Below are 14,729 nucleotides of genomic sequence, written 5' to 3' on the forward strand. Positions count from 1 at the left end.
CCCTGACGTGCACAGCAGACCCTGTTCCTCATTGGGTCAAAAACCCTCCCTTGGGTCCCAGCTCACTCAGAGCAAAAGCCAAATCCTCACAATGACCCCCCAGGCCCTATGTGATCTGCCTCCTCTCCCACCCTATCTCCTACTCTTCCCCCTTACTGACTCTCCAGCCGCTCCAGTCTCCTTGCTACTCCTCATACACCAGACACTACTCTGCCTCAGGACCTTTGCACTTGCTATGGACAGTGTTCTTCTTCCAGGTGTTACTGGTTCCTGGTTTACTCCTTCCTTTTGTTCACATATCTGCTCAGATGTCACCTTTTCATCAAGGCCTGCCCTGTCCACCCTAGTTAACACCTTCCTTCCCACTCCCAAACCACTTGCTTTTCTCTTTTTTAAAAAAATTTTTTATTTTGCCATGGCCCTATAACTACCTGACATACTATACATTTTACTCAGTGGTTTTGTTTTTGTTTTTATTTTATTTTATTTTTTTGTTTTTTGTTTTTTCTGTACTTTTCTGAAGCCGGAAACGGGGAGAGACAGTCAGACAGACTCCCACATGCGCCTGACCAGGATCCACCCGGCACACCCACCAGGGGCGTCGCTCTGCCGTGACCAGAGCCACTCTAGCACTTGGGGCAGAGGCCAAGGAGCCATCCCCAGCGCCCCGGCCATCTTTTGCTCCAATGGAGCCTTGGCTATGGGAGGGGAAGAGAGAGACAGAGAGGAAGGAGAGGGGGAGGGGTGGAGAAGCAGATGGGCGCTTCTCCTGTGTGCCCTGGCCGGAAATCGAACCCGGGACTTCTGCATGCCAGGCCGACGCTCTACCACTGAGCAAACCGGCCAGGGCCTTGTTTTTATTTTATTTATTGACTTTTTTTCTACCCCAGAATATCACCAAATAGGGCAGGAGTCACTGTTTATTCTTGACTGTATCCCGGTGCCTAACACCACTCCGTGCTGGTTTGCTGGAAGGAAGCAGCTGCAGGAAGCCAGGCACGGAGCTGTCTGCCTGGAGAAGCAGAGGTGGTCGGGAAGGGGCAGGAGCGGAGAAGCCAGGTGGAGCCCGTGTGTCCAGGGCTGCAGGACGTTTCATGGAAATGACAGCTCGCCCTGAGGATGGGAAAGTCCAGGAGCAAGGCTTTGAGGACACAAATGTGGGGTGTCTCCCAGGGCCCCCCTCCTTCCTGGTCTGATGTGCCTCCAGCCCTGTTCCCGCCAGTAAACAGGAGCTCTGGGCACCCGCCCGCGAACCCTGCTCAGCGCCCCAGCGACCCTGACCTGCTCCTTTCTGCACTGTAAAGCGGGTCCCTTCAAGCTGTGACATCCGGAAGCTGGCCGGGGAGGTGCGGCAGAGGCAGGTTTGTTGCAAAGGGCTGTGTGTAGCATTGAGCAGGGCACTGCAGCTCCACCTTCTTGTCAACCAAATGGGAATGATGGGCGCGTGGACTTCAAGGGCGTGACCGTGAGGTCAAACGAATTGACGGCATGAACGTCCTTGGCTAACAGAGGTCTTCCAGGCACCGGTCGGTGGGTAGGGACACAGCGACCAAATCCCAGCTCAGCCGCTGAGCTCAGTCTCTCTTCGTCTAGAAACCGGGGTTCCCGGGAGCCAATGACTTCCCAGGGTTGTTGAGAGATTCGGAATGCAGAAGGCGCTCTCAGCACCCCGTCAGCCCGCCATAGTCGTTAGCTGAGATTGATGGTGATGATTCTAATAATGGTGGAGAGCGGAATGTTATCGAGCAGTCGTCTGGGAACCCAGGCGCCGTGGGTCCCACCCCAGGGTGCACCGTGGAGTGGACGCAGCGCACCGTCAGCCCGGTGCCTTTTGTGTACATTTTGATTCGGTCGTAGGGACGGACTCCCGCACGGAAGGCCACCTCCCCCCACTGCCTCCGGCAAGGCTGTACCCGTGAGCACACTGCTCCCCTGAAAGGTGCCACAAGAGGACGTGTCTGGCCGTGAAGCCGGCCCGGGACTGGAAGTGGGGGGAATTCAAATGCAGGCCCCCACCACTTCCCCCGCCATGGAAACTCAGACATGTTACTTAATTGCTCCGTTCCTCCCTTTCCTCATCTGAGAAAGAAGTATAATAACAGCACCCACCTCTTACGGTCGCCGTAAAGATTGAGTTAAGATGTGCCCCACGAGGTGGTGAGAAGGGCTCAGATTCTGGGTCTGTTACAAAGAAATAGAACTCGCAGGTTATTGAAAGGTTGGCAACATCTGTCAAAATCACAACCACACGTACCATTCGACCTAGCATCTCTGCTTCCGGGACTTCGCCTACCGTAGTCCGTGCACATGGGTGAGGTGACCCACATACAAGAATGTTTATCGCTGGGTAAAGGGAGAATGGAACAGGCTGGATGGAGCCAAGTGTGGGTGTGGACATGGAAATAGTGCTGGGGGAGTGGGGATGGGAGCCGCCATCTGGAGAGCAAGCTGTTGAGTTAAAAATATGCATCGGAGTATGTGAAATATGGCCACCAATTCTTTGGCATTCCTCCCATTGAGAGGTGAGTCTGTGTACCCGTTCTGCGACTCTGGGCTGGCCGGGGACTGCTTTGACCAATGACTGTAGCAGAAGTGATCCTGTGTCAGTTTCCAGGCCCAGGTCTTTAAAGACTAACAGCTTCCACTTCCTTTTTCTTGGAATGATTGTTTGGGGGAGAAGCCAGCCATGAAAGAAGTGCAACCATCCTGAGACGGCCATGCGGTGAGGAAGTCCAATTAGCCATGGGGAGGTGTCCTTTAGGATGAAATGCCGTCTGTGTGTGTGTGTGTGTGTGTGTCCATTGGGGGAGACCCAGGTCCATCAAGGCTGCAGATATGAATGAAGAAGCCAGCCATCTTGGAAGGGAACCTCCAGCCTTAGCTGTCTCAGCTGACACCACATGGTTCAGAGATGAGCCACCTACCTGGGCCCTTCCTGAACCCCTGATGACCTACAAAATCACAAACCACGTGGTTGTTTTAAGCCTCTAACTCGAGGGTAATTTATTATGGTGCCTAAGATAAAGAGAATGCATGTAGCCTCTGCCAAAGCAGTTGCACTCCTATTTGTGCAGACCAAATTCTCATAGAACCCAGACTAGGACATGGCAGTGCTGTAGTGGTGGCAGGGACCTAGAGACCACCCAGGGACCCATTACTGAGCTCGTAGAGAGGAAAGGTGCTGGATGCAAACCAAAGAGTTGTAGGAGCCACGGGTCAAGCCACAACCCAGACGTGCATTAAACGGGAAATGAGCAGGAGAGCACAGATAGATGTAAAATGCGTCCACAGAAGGCAACAGCAGCCGTACAATCGTATCATGTCCTCCAGGAAGGCTGACACGTCAGAGGACCCATCAGAATGGGAGAGGCGCATCAAACAAGAAGGGGAAATGAGATAAAAGGAAATAGAAAAACAAAACAAAGGGGAAGTGTGTGCGCTCAGGGGTCAGCGGTGATGATCTGCTGTGAACCGAGGAGTTGTTCTGAACTCCACTCTCCACATTTGAAGTTCAAAAGGTAATAATACAGGCAAATAAGTGTCTATGCATAGGGGGTTGGTTGCATCAGTTAGAGCACAGCCGCATGATGGAGTACTACGAAGCTCTGAAGAGGAACAAAGGTGATTTCTACGTACTCGTTTGGAAGACTCTCCAAAGTGTATGGATAAGGGGGAGATGGTCGAAACCCTGGGCTTGCCTGGTCAAGGCACATATGGGAGTTGATGCTTCCAGCTCCTCCCCCCTTCTCTCTCTCTCTCTCTCCTCTCTCTCTCTCTCTCTCTCGTCTCTCTCTCTCTCTCTGTCTCTCCCTCTCCTCTCTAAAATGAATAAATTTTAAAAAAACTAAGAAAAAAGGGGGAGATGGTATAGAAAGGGATATGGAATAAAATTGTATGTGTTTGCATGTAAGTTTAAAACAAGGGGTGTCTCTGTGGAGGACTATCCCAGAAACGAAGGCAACGGATGCTTCTGGAGACATGAGCCAGGTATCAGGGGTCGGGAGTGGACGGGAGACTTCCTAAGATGGGGTATCGGGGAGCAGTGTTCAGGGAAGGAATTGCCAGCAACCTTGGGACCTCCTCCAGGCCAGGTGCTGGGACTCAGAGAGGAGGCAGAGCCTCCTCCAGGCCAGGTGCTGGGACTCAGAGAGGAGGCAGAGCCTCCTCCAGGCCAGGTGCTGGGACTCAGAGAGGAGGCAGAGCCTCCTCCAGGCCAGGTGCTGGGACTCAGAGAGGAGGCAGAGCCTCCTCCAGGCCAGGTGCTGGGACTCAGAGAGGAAGCAGAGCCCAGATTTCCCTGCTCAGGGTTCTGACTCTGCCCAGCCCATGGGGTGACTGTGGCGAGCAAGCCCCTTGAGTAATCTGGGCACTGCCCACCCCTCTGCCTTCCTCAGCTGTTTCTCCCTCATCACTGCTCACCTTCCCCCTCCCCAACTCCCCCTGTGCTTTTAAACACATGAAGAAATATAGAGAATAACATAAAACAATTGTACGTTCTCACCACCCCGTTTAAGAAAGAAGACTTTTCGAAACCAGGTGAGAGTGTCGTGGTTTTAAAACATGTCCACAATTTCTCCAACATTCCTTTCTCCAAAAGGTAGCCACTGTTTTTCTCCACTTTTTTATTTTATTTTATTTTTTATTTTTCCGAAGTTAGAAGCGAGAAGGAAGTCAGACAGACTCCCACATACACCCAACCAGGATCCACCTGGCATGCCCACCAGGGAGCAATGCTCTGCCCATTTGGGGCGTTGCTCTGTTGCAATTGGAGCCATTCTAGCCCCTGAGGCAGAGGCCATGGAGCCATCCTCAGTGCCTGGGCCATCTTTGCTCCAGTGGAGCCTTGGCTGCTGGAGGGGAAGAGAGAGACAGAGAGGAAGGAGAGGGGGAGGGGTGGAGAAGCAGATGGGCACTTCTCCAGTGTGCCCTGGCTGGGAATTGAACCTGGGATTTCCACACACGGGGCTGACACTCTATGTCTGAGCCAACCGGCCAGGGCTCCCTCCACCTTTGAGTGAGAGGTGAGGGTATAGCGATTTGCTTCTGATGGCGAGACTGTGGTGGTCGTGATGGTGGAGGCCAGGCTATAAAAGGATATAGCTTCTGCCCAGATGTCTGTCTGCCAGTGCTCACGTTCGGGATCCACTCACCATGCGATGGAATGCAGGTCACATGAGGAGGCCCCTCTCCAGAGCCCTGCTCAGGCCTTGGGGAATCGGTAGCCCAGGCTGACATCTGAAGGTAGCCTCCTGAGAACCAGAGCCACCCAGCTAAACCACTCCCAAGTTCCTGATCCTAAAAAACTTGTTAGATAGAACGAATGACTGTTGTGGCTCTAAAACACCATGTTGTGGGACCACTTGTTACATAGGGTAGCTAGCTGATACAGAGGTCCTTGGTAGTTTCCTGAATAACAGTTCCCTCTCCCTGCTGAAGAAACTACTATCTTGATATTTACTATTCCCATGCGTGTTTTCAACTTTTACTACATGTGTATAAATCCTCATATAACATGTAAGACAGTATTTCATTCTTAGAAGCTTAACTTCGGCCTGACCTGTGGTGGCGCAGTGGATAAAATGTCCATCTGGAACACTGAGGTCACTGGTTCAAAACCATGGGCTTGCCTGACCAAGGCACATATGGGAGTTGATACTTCCTGCTCCTCCCCTCTTTTCTCTCTCTCTCTTTCTCTCTCAATCCTCCCTAATAATAAAGAAATGAAATCATATATATATATGATTTATATATATATATATATAAAAGCATAACTTCCCATGAGATAATACATACGTTTGTGTTTATCATATGTGTCCTAGTTCACTTGCTTTTTCCCAAAGTATGCTTTGGAGTGCCACCTGTGTTGAAGCATGCAGCTGCATTCTTTTTCACAGCTGTGTAGTATTCCGTTGTATGGATATACCACAATATGTATATTATCCAGAACTCTATGCTGATGAACACTTGGGTCATTACAGGGTTTTGCTATTACAAACCACAATACGGGTAAGGTCCCTAATGGTCCCCTAAACTGGTCTCTGTTGGTGCTCCCTCCATTCTTCCTTCTGGCACTTGCTTTGCTCGGTCAACATTTAGCTATTTGTTTCTTTCCCTGAGTGGGAGAATAAGTCCCATCAGAGCAGGGGTAGTAGTGGCTTTTCTCCTCAGTCCTGCCACCTCCCCCCTCCCCACACATACACCTAGCAGAGGGCCTGGAACACAGTAGGCCCTTAACAAAAATTGTTTGGAATGGTTGGGAATAGCTTCCTAACTTTGGCCTCAGTTTTCCCATACGCACGGTAAAATACTTTAGATCAGTTTGGGGGTGACTTGAGATTCAGCTTCTGAGAGGGATCTCGGTGGCCACTTCAGGGTACGGAAGAGAAGACCTTCAACTTGTACTTAGCATCTTGGAGACCATCTTGTATTTGTACACAAGGAAAGCTCTCTCGCTGATTTAAGAACCTTACGTGCACCTGAGATGCAATCCCTTGACATCCACAAAGGAGGAAGCTGAGGCCCGGAGTGTGGAAGGGGCTAGTCCCCAAACTTAGAAGGCGAAGTGGACCTGGAAACCACCCCGAGACCCTGCACAAGGGAGTCGACCGGTCTCATCGCTGGGGAGCCAGGCCTTCCCTGGGGCTGTGCCCCAACAAGATGCCAGGCCCAGGCTCAGGCTCTGCTCCCAGCCTGGCTGCTCCTGCTGCCGCCCCCCCAACCCGGTCAGTCTTCCTAGCTCTCGTTAGGGACTTCCCTGCAGCTTCCTGCTGGGCCGGGCCTTGGGAGCCCCATTGATCCTCTGACAGCCCAAGACAGATCGCTGGGGAGTGTGTATTCAGGTGCAGGCCAAGCACATGGAGGCCAGATGAGATTGGGGTGGTGGGGTAAGGGGCCCACTTGGGTGGGGGGTAGAGGGCGGAGGAGGGCGAGGACAGAGGGTCCCAGAGGCACCTGCCTCCTCGCCACCCCTCCCCACCGTTCCTGCCCTCCTTGGAGCTTCTGCTCCCCCAGCTGCAGCTCATGGGGGTGGGGCTCACCCCATCCTCTCCTCTCCCCCCAGGCCTGGGAGGCCTCTGGGTGTAGCGGATAGAAGTTGGGATAAGAAGCAGGCCCCGCTCAGTTTGAGCGCAGCCTGGGACCCTCCAGGGACAGTCAGGTGGACATCAACCCCTCCTGAGCCGCAGTTTCCTGGGGACAGTGAGGAGGGACCACCCCTCACTTGGGTCCAGCAGGCAGAGAGGCGTGTGTCTCAGTGTCTCCACGGCCCCTTAAAACTGCCTGTCCTACGTCCCCCTTGGGTTAGGGGAGCCCCCGCTGTTCACCCCAGCTCATCCTGCCCTGGCAGCCCCTGGGGTCCGTCCTGTTGACTCCTGGGTTCCTGGAACAGGCAGCTGGGCTGCTGAGCTGTCTGCTGCCAGGAGCCCAGGTGCTGCCCCTGGGCCAGGAGATGGGTGCTCGCTCCTCCTCCAGGTGGCCCTCAGCTCGGAGACTTCTCCCTTCTCCTTCCAGAAAGCTGTCCCCTGAGGCTTCTGCAGGGCTGCCTGTTCCCCAAAATGGAGGGGGTCTGCCTAGATGCCCTGTGAACCCTCCACCACAGGCCTTCAGATGATGGCACCTGTATCTCGAGTGGGCACCTGAGTGTCAGGTGGCCTGTGAGTGGGTAGGGGGCTGGGAGACACAGGCTCAGAAGAGGAGGCCGGCGGGGTGGGAGTCTGCTCAGAGAGAGGAATGGGGCTCCGTGAGGGAAGAGGGGGCTCACAGGCCAGGCGAGCGGAGAAAACAGGGCTTCAGTGAGACAGACGGACTTGGTGAGGGTGACAGTGTCTCAGAGAGGCTGGGGGCAGAGCGAGCATGGGTCTCAGATGGGGGAGGGGGCAGCCTTAGACCGGGGGGGGGGGGTGGGTGGAAGCTTTGATGGGGGGGTGCAGACTTAGACCAGGGGGTGGAGACTCAGATGGGGGGGCAGCCTTAGACTGGGGGTGGAGACTCAGATGGGGGGTGCAGACTTAGACCAGGGGGGTGGAGACTCAGATGGGGGGGGCAGCCTTAGGCGGGGGGGGGGGGTGGAAGCTCCGATGGGGGGATGCAGACTTAGACCAGGGGGGTGGAGACTAAGATGGGGGGGTGCAGACTTAGACCAGGGGGTGGAGACTCAGATGGGGGTGCAGACTTAGACCAGGGGGGGTGGAAGCTTCGATGGGGGGGTGCAGACTTAGACCAGGGGGGTGGAGACTCAGATGGGGGGGCAGCCTTAGGCGGGGGGGGTGGAGACTCAGATGGGGGGGTGCAGCCTTAGACCAGGGGGGTGGAGACTCAGATGGGGGGGTGCAGACTTAGACCAGGGGGTGGAGACTCAGATGGGGGGTGCAGACTTAGACCAGGGGGGTGGTGGAGACTCAGATGCGGGGTGCAGACTTAGACGGGGGGGTGGAGACTCAGATGGGGGGGTGCAGACTTAGACCAGGGGGGGGGAGACTCAGATGGGGGGGCAGCCTTAGACCGGGGGGAGGGTGGGTGCACACAGTCCACTGCGGCTCAGGGAGGGACAGGCTGTGCCTGTGTGTTGTGGGGGCACCAGAACAATCCCCCGGAGCAGCCTGGGCCCCTGCAGCTGACAGCCCCGAGCTAATGAGGGTTAATGAGCAGCTGGGCCCAGCTTCCCGGGATCTGTGTTGGCAGCTATGTCAGCACACCAGTGCCACGGGGGATGGCCGCAGGCTCTAGCCCTCCGGGGGGTGGCAACTCAGGGAGCCCAGGTGAGGGATTCTCGGGCCTCTCGTGGGGCCAGGAAGGTGTCGTTGTGCCTCCCCCGCAGATTAGGAGATTGTTGGAGGGCAAACTTGACTAGAGGTGGGGACAAGCATCAATCATCCATCCTTGGCCAGGACCGGGGTGAGGGTCCTGAGGAGGGGACACTAGGCTTGGAGCCGCTGAGGTCCGGTGGCGAGCTGCCCACTGCAGAGAGGAAGGGCTAGACCAGAGAGGGGTAGCGTGCCTCTCCGGGTCACACAGAGCACCAGAGACACTCGCCGGACCTGTCTGTGCCGGACGGACGGACGTTGTCCAAAGCACTGTGCTAAACCCCACTCCCAGCCCCGGGAGGTCAGTGCTATTATTAACCCCATTTTACAGATGAGGAGAGGAAGCCGCAGGGAGGTCAACAGCCAGGAAGACTCACAGCTGGGATGTGAACCCGGTCGCCCTGGCGGGCCTGCGGGGGGCCATGCTGAGGCACTCTCAGACCAGCTTTCCCTGGTCACAGGGGCTGACCGTGCCCTCCCCCCCACTCCCCTCTCCGCGGGGACCCCGGTTTGTTTGGTGCCCCCGGCAGGGCTGGGAGGTGAGACTTAAGTATAAATAAATAAATAGGGAGCAGATGGTGGTGGTGGTGGGGGGGGACAGGCAGGGCCGGGGCCTCCTCCTTCTCCCTGGGAAAACACTGCTGGCTGGAGCAAATGGATTCCAGACTCAGGCCTGTTGTCTGCCAGTCTGGGCCTGGCCTGGCCCTGGAGGAATGGTGCACTGGCGCCCAGAGGCCTAGGACCTGCCCATCTCTCATTTCCCTCTCTTCTTCCTGTGTGGCCTTGAGCAAGTCCCTCAACCTCTGTGTGCCTCCATCTCCCCATCTGTCAAACGAGAAGAAAAAGAATGAGCGGAAGGAGGTGGTCAGGTGTCTGCTCGAGGGCCACCTCCTCAGGGAAGCCTTCCTTCATTGCTCCAGGCAGACAGTTGTTAGAGCCACCGCTCAGAGTGTTGAGGAGGAGGATATGGGCATTTGTGTCTTTCATTTCGGAGCAACCCATTCGACAGATCCTTGTTCAGAGTCTACTGCGTGCTGGGCGGGGTCGCTACGCCATCCTCCGGGCTGACACAGTAGCCAGAATGTGGTTTTTCTCTGTGGCTGCAGCAGCTGGCGTAGAGTCGCTACTCGTAAACACTCCTCATGGGAACGAATGAATGAGTGAGTGGGTGGATGTCCAAGGAGACGAGGTGTGCTGCTGTGGGGAACCTGCCCCACTGGGGGTGAGGCTGGAAGTGGACAGAAGGTGATATGGGGGAGTAGGGACAAGGAGCAGTGGCCTCCTATATCCATAGGTCCTGCCTCCACAGATGCAACCAAATGCAGATTTAGAAAAATTCCAGAAAGTTGATCCCCAAACAGTATATACTATAACAACTACTTAATAGCAGTTACATTGTACTGGTTATTATAAGTAACCCAGAGGTGGTTTAAAGCACCCGGAGAGAATGTGTGTAGGTGATATATAAACATGACACCATTTTATGTAAGGAACTTGAGCATCTGAGGATTGGGGTATCCTCAGGGGTCCGGGAACCCATTTCTGGTACTGAGGGAGGACTGTGTTAAATAACAACAAAGCCAAAGTGAGAAAGTCATTCTCGCGTTTTCAGTGTCTCCGTCCTTCCAACAGGCCCAGCGGCAAGTCTGCGAGGATGCCAGGCGCGCACCTTTCCGAGACTAGTGGGTCCCTTTCTCTCCTCTGGGCTCAGAGCTTTGGGCAATGGTGTCCTGCTAGCATTCGAGAATATTATTTTGCTTCTTACTATCTTACTCCTTTTGGTCAGTTCCTTTTTAGTTGTGGTAAGGGATTCTGCTTTGTCATGTGTGTTTGGATATGGCTGGCGGGGTGTGAACTGGTCCCAGAGGAAGCCTGGGGATGTGTGGGCACTTTCTGACACAGCGATTGTTTGGGACCCAGGTGGCGGGGGTGGCAATGGGTGGGCGGGGCCCGACTGCAAAGGGGCAGGAGGAGACTCGGGGAGGTGAAGGGAATACTCTGTGTGTTGACTGAGGACTGAGGTGGTGGTTATGTCGGGGTGTATATTTGTTAAACTATATTGCACCGTACACTTTCAGTGGGTGTATTTTATTGCATGTAAATTCAACCTCAGTCAAGTTGATGCACAAACAGTTGCATTTACATTTAAGTCAGCCTCTCTAGGCTGACTTAAGATGTTAGATACATACGATATATGTACTTAAGATATTAAGTACTGTACAGAGGCCGTGAGGTTGTCCAGCACACAGTAAGTTTGGGAAACACAGAGTGAATGAATAAATGGATAGAGAGGAGACAGAATGGATGAACAAATAGGTAAACGAGCAGATCAGTGACTATATACCTCATCTATGGTAACGAGCCCTTTCTGCACAGCCCCAGCACGTTGGGTGGTCCTGGTTAAGGGTTGCCTTATCTCAGCTTGCATAACACCTGTGATGTGGTCCTCACTACCTCACGATATAATCCTGTCCAGTGTCTGAGCGCTGGGGCTGTGGGAAAGACCTGTCCCCGTATGAAGTGGATCCTCATGGTGACCCCTGTCCTCTGCAGCTCCGCAGACACATCTCCCCGCATCTGGGGACAGCCCCAAGGCTGCCTCTCCACGTCTGCTCTTCGGTGGGCTCTTCATCCCAGGTGCTCGCCTGCTCTGTCCACCACGTTCTGCTTATACAGAGCTTACGTATGTCATGGTGAGGCGGCAGGGACAAGCAAGTAGACATTATAGTCAGAAGCCATGAAAGAAAAAAAAAACAGGGTAAGAGTAGTGGGAAGACCATGGGAGGGATGAGGAAGCAAGAGAAGCCTAAGGAGTTGACGTTGAGCTGAGTGAGTCCCAAAGGATGTGAAGCAGCCAGAAATTCCAGAGGAGAAGGGCATTCTAGCAGAGACCAGAGCAAGTGCAAAGGCCCTGGGGTCAGAGAGCATTTGGGAACTGGGAGGCAACCGGCCTGGCTGGAGTGGGGTGAGCTGGGGAAGAGCAGGTCATTCAGGATGTTGATGGTGAAGTACCTGGAGATTGTTTCCCAAATTTGGTCCTTGAACACTTGTAAGCAAAGGGTGATGTGGCACTCAAATATTAGTAGAAACTCAGTAAGTACTTACTGAAAAAATGAATTGAAGGCCCTTCTTGTTCCAATCGTTTGGCACTTCCGTAATGAAAGCGACATGCCTGACCACGTTTGAACCTTGGCTGGCCCTCATCCTTACTGTGTGACTGTGGGCAGGGGACTTCAGCTCTCTGAACCTCAGTTGCCTCATCTGCAAAATGGGGATGATAACCTCGTGGGGTGGTTGTGAGGACCAAATGACTTTATATTTGGAAAGCATTTACATACTATCCACAAATGCTTTGTGTTTGTTAAGCAAAATGAAAAAGGGTGAGGACACAGAGAACAAGCTGACCCCGACTCCTGAGGGGAAAGCATCCTGGGTTAGAGGGGTGGCTTTCTCAAACATTTGCTACAAAGAGAGAGCCCCCCACCTCAGCCAGACGTGGAGGAGGTTAGGAACGGTATGATGTTTACATTGTTTATATTGACAGCTACATTTATTTATGTCACAGGATACTGATTTCTCACTTTGGCTGGCTACCTCAAGTTTCCTTAAAAATTTTTTAAATTTGCCCTGGCCGGGTAGCTCAGGTGGTTAGAGCGTCATCCCAACGTTGCAGATTCGATCCCTAGTCATGGCACAAGAATCAACCAAGAAATTCATGACTAAGAGGAACAACAAATCAATGTTTCACTCTCTCTCCCCTCCTCTCTCTCTCACTCTCAAACCAGTAAACAAACATTTTTTTTTTCAAGTATAAAAAATTTTAGTTTTAAGTAAAACAAAAGCAGATTTTAAATTTAGCTAAAAGCCGTGGTCCTTAAAGGCGATGCCAAGCCCTCCTTGGGCCCAGATTGTGAAGGAGACTCTCGAAGGGATGTTTAGAAACTGCTTTCTAAGCTCGCTTCTTCATTGCACTCTTGGGGGCCTGGGCCCTACTATGAAGGTTCTGGCGGACTCCCCAATCTGGGGGTCACGAGGATCCTCCGTCTCTGTCATCCGCAGATCCGGCTCCAGCCACTGAAAAGTTATAGAGCCCCGTCTTCCAATTACATCTGGACTCGGATCCCTTCTCTGACCACCCTGGTCCAGACCACCGACCCTTACCTGGGGCCCTGGTGACGGGGAGAGCCTCCCCCGCACCCCTGTCCGTCAGCAGCCTCGCATGCCTCCCAGGTCACGCGGATGACCAGGCTGAGTCCTCAGCACCCACACGGCCCCTCCTGAGCCGAGGACGCCCGCCTCTCCCGTCCTCGCACCTGCCAGCCCTGCCCTTGTCCCGTGTGGGCTGCCCCACCATGCTGGCCTCTGTGCTGTTTCTTGGACGCTCCAGGCAGGCTCCCACCTCGGGGCTTTTGCATGTGCCGTTCCTTCTGCTGGAAACATACTTCCTTCTGGAATCCACAGGGCTTCCTTCCTCTCCGTTCAGGCCCAGGCCCCCTCCTCAGAGAGGTCCGGCCACCTGAACAGAATTGGTATTTCCTATCTCATTCCTTCTGTTCCCCCTGCTTTTCCCTCACAGCAGTTCTCACGGGATACTGCAGTTGACATTTCCTACACATTTCGTGCGTGTGTTTCTTGCCTTTCTCCCCTATGTAGATGTCAAGAAGACAGGAGTTTCCATCTGTTTTGTACTCTGCTGGTCCCAGTGCCTGGTACAGCGCCTGGCACACAGTAGGCGCCTGGTACCATTTTGTAGCGGGAACATCCAGGGAGGTATGTGGAGGGGGGGGGGCAGACGCTCCCAGCCCTGCCCTGCCCTCTCTGCAGCCCCTTGTCATCCCTCTTGGCGAGGCTTCTCTCTCCTCCTGCCCTCACCCGGTCAGCCCTTACGGACACAACAGGACAGGGAATCTTGTTCCTCAGGGGAAAGGTTTCCAGCTGCAGGCCGGCTCTCCTCCTGCTCCTCTGTCCCCTCCAAGCCTGATGGGGGCTGTGTCCGCAGGGGCCTTGCTATCCACACACAGCCCCCAAATGACAGAGGGCCTCGGGTGCGGACCCACGCTGGGTGTCCCCGGGCGAGCCAGGGACCTGCTCCCAGTCCCTGTGTCCTCATCTGCGAAGACAGAAGACTGAGGCTGTGATTGTTTGGGACCCAGGTGGCGAGGGTGGCAATGGGTGGGTGGGGGCCCGACTGCAAAGGGGCACGAGGAGACTCGGGGCGGTGGTGGGAATGCTCTGTGTGTTGACAGAAGACTGAGAGTGACCAGCTTTGGGGAAGTTGCTAGGCTTGTCTCTGTTTTACAGATAAGGAAACTGAGGCTCGGACAGGTGAATCTGTCTACAGGACAGCCAGCCTGGGCCTCAACTCCCTCCTCTGTCTAATGAGGGCAATGACCCCTCCCTTCTAAGGTTGTCTGAAGATTAAATGAGTTTAGTAAACCTTGAAGCACTTAGGAGTGCCTGGCACACAGTAGGTGCTGGGGGAACTGTTGGTTACTATTGCTGTTGTCCCCAGACGTGAATTTACCAACGCCCCGCAGCCAGTAGGTGGTGAAGCCAAGATTCAAACCCGGGTTTGTCGTAATCTCAATGGACTCCCCCTCACTTCTGCAAAAATAATAACAATACTAGTAATGGCAACAACAACGACATGGGTCACAACACCGTCAACACGAACAGTGTTTTCCGCCCCATTTGGTAGCACTCAGGGTTAGCGTGAGGCTGTGAGGTGGCGGCACCTGCCCTGCGCCCACGTGCACGCACCCCTGTCCTCTCACTTCCTCCTGTGCGGGGACTGCCGGGGCGCCCCCGACCCCGTCGCCTGGGGGGCCGAGCGGGGGACCTGGGCGGCCCGGGCTCTGGGAGGAGCCGCGCGGCCTGGAAGACATTACACGGCTGTCGGCCGGGGGGCGTCGCTCGCAGTTCCGGAGG

The sequence above is a fragment of the Saccopteryx leptura genome, chromosome 5, assembly GCF_036850995.1.
Source record: "Saccopteryx leptura isolate mSacLep1 chromosome 5, mSacLep1_pri_phased_curated, whole genome shotgun sequence".
Taxonomy (NCBI): domain Eukaryota; kingdom Metazoa; phylum Chordata; class Mammalia; order Chiroptera; family Emballonuridae; genus Saccopteryx; species Saccopteryx leptura.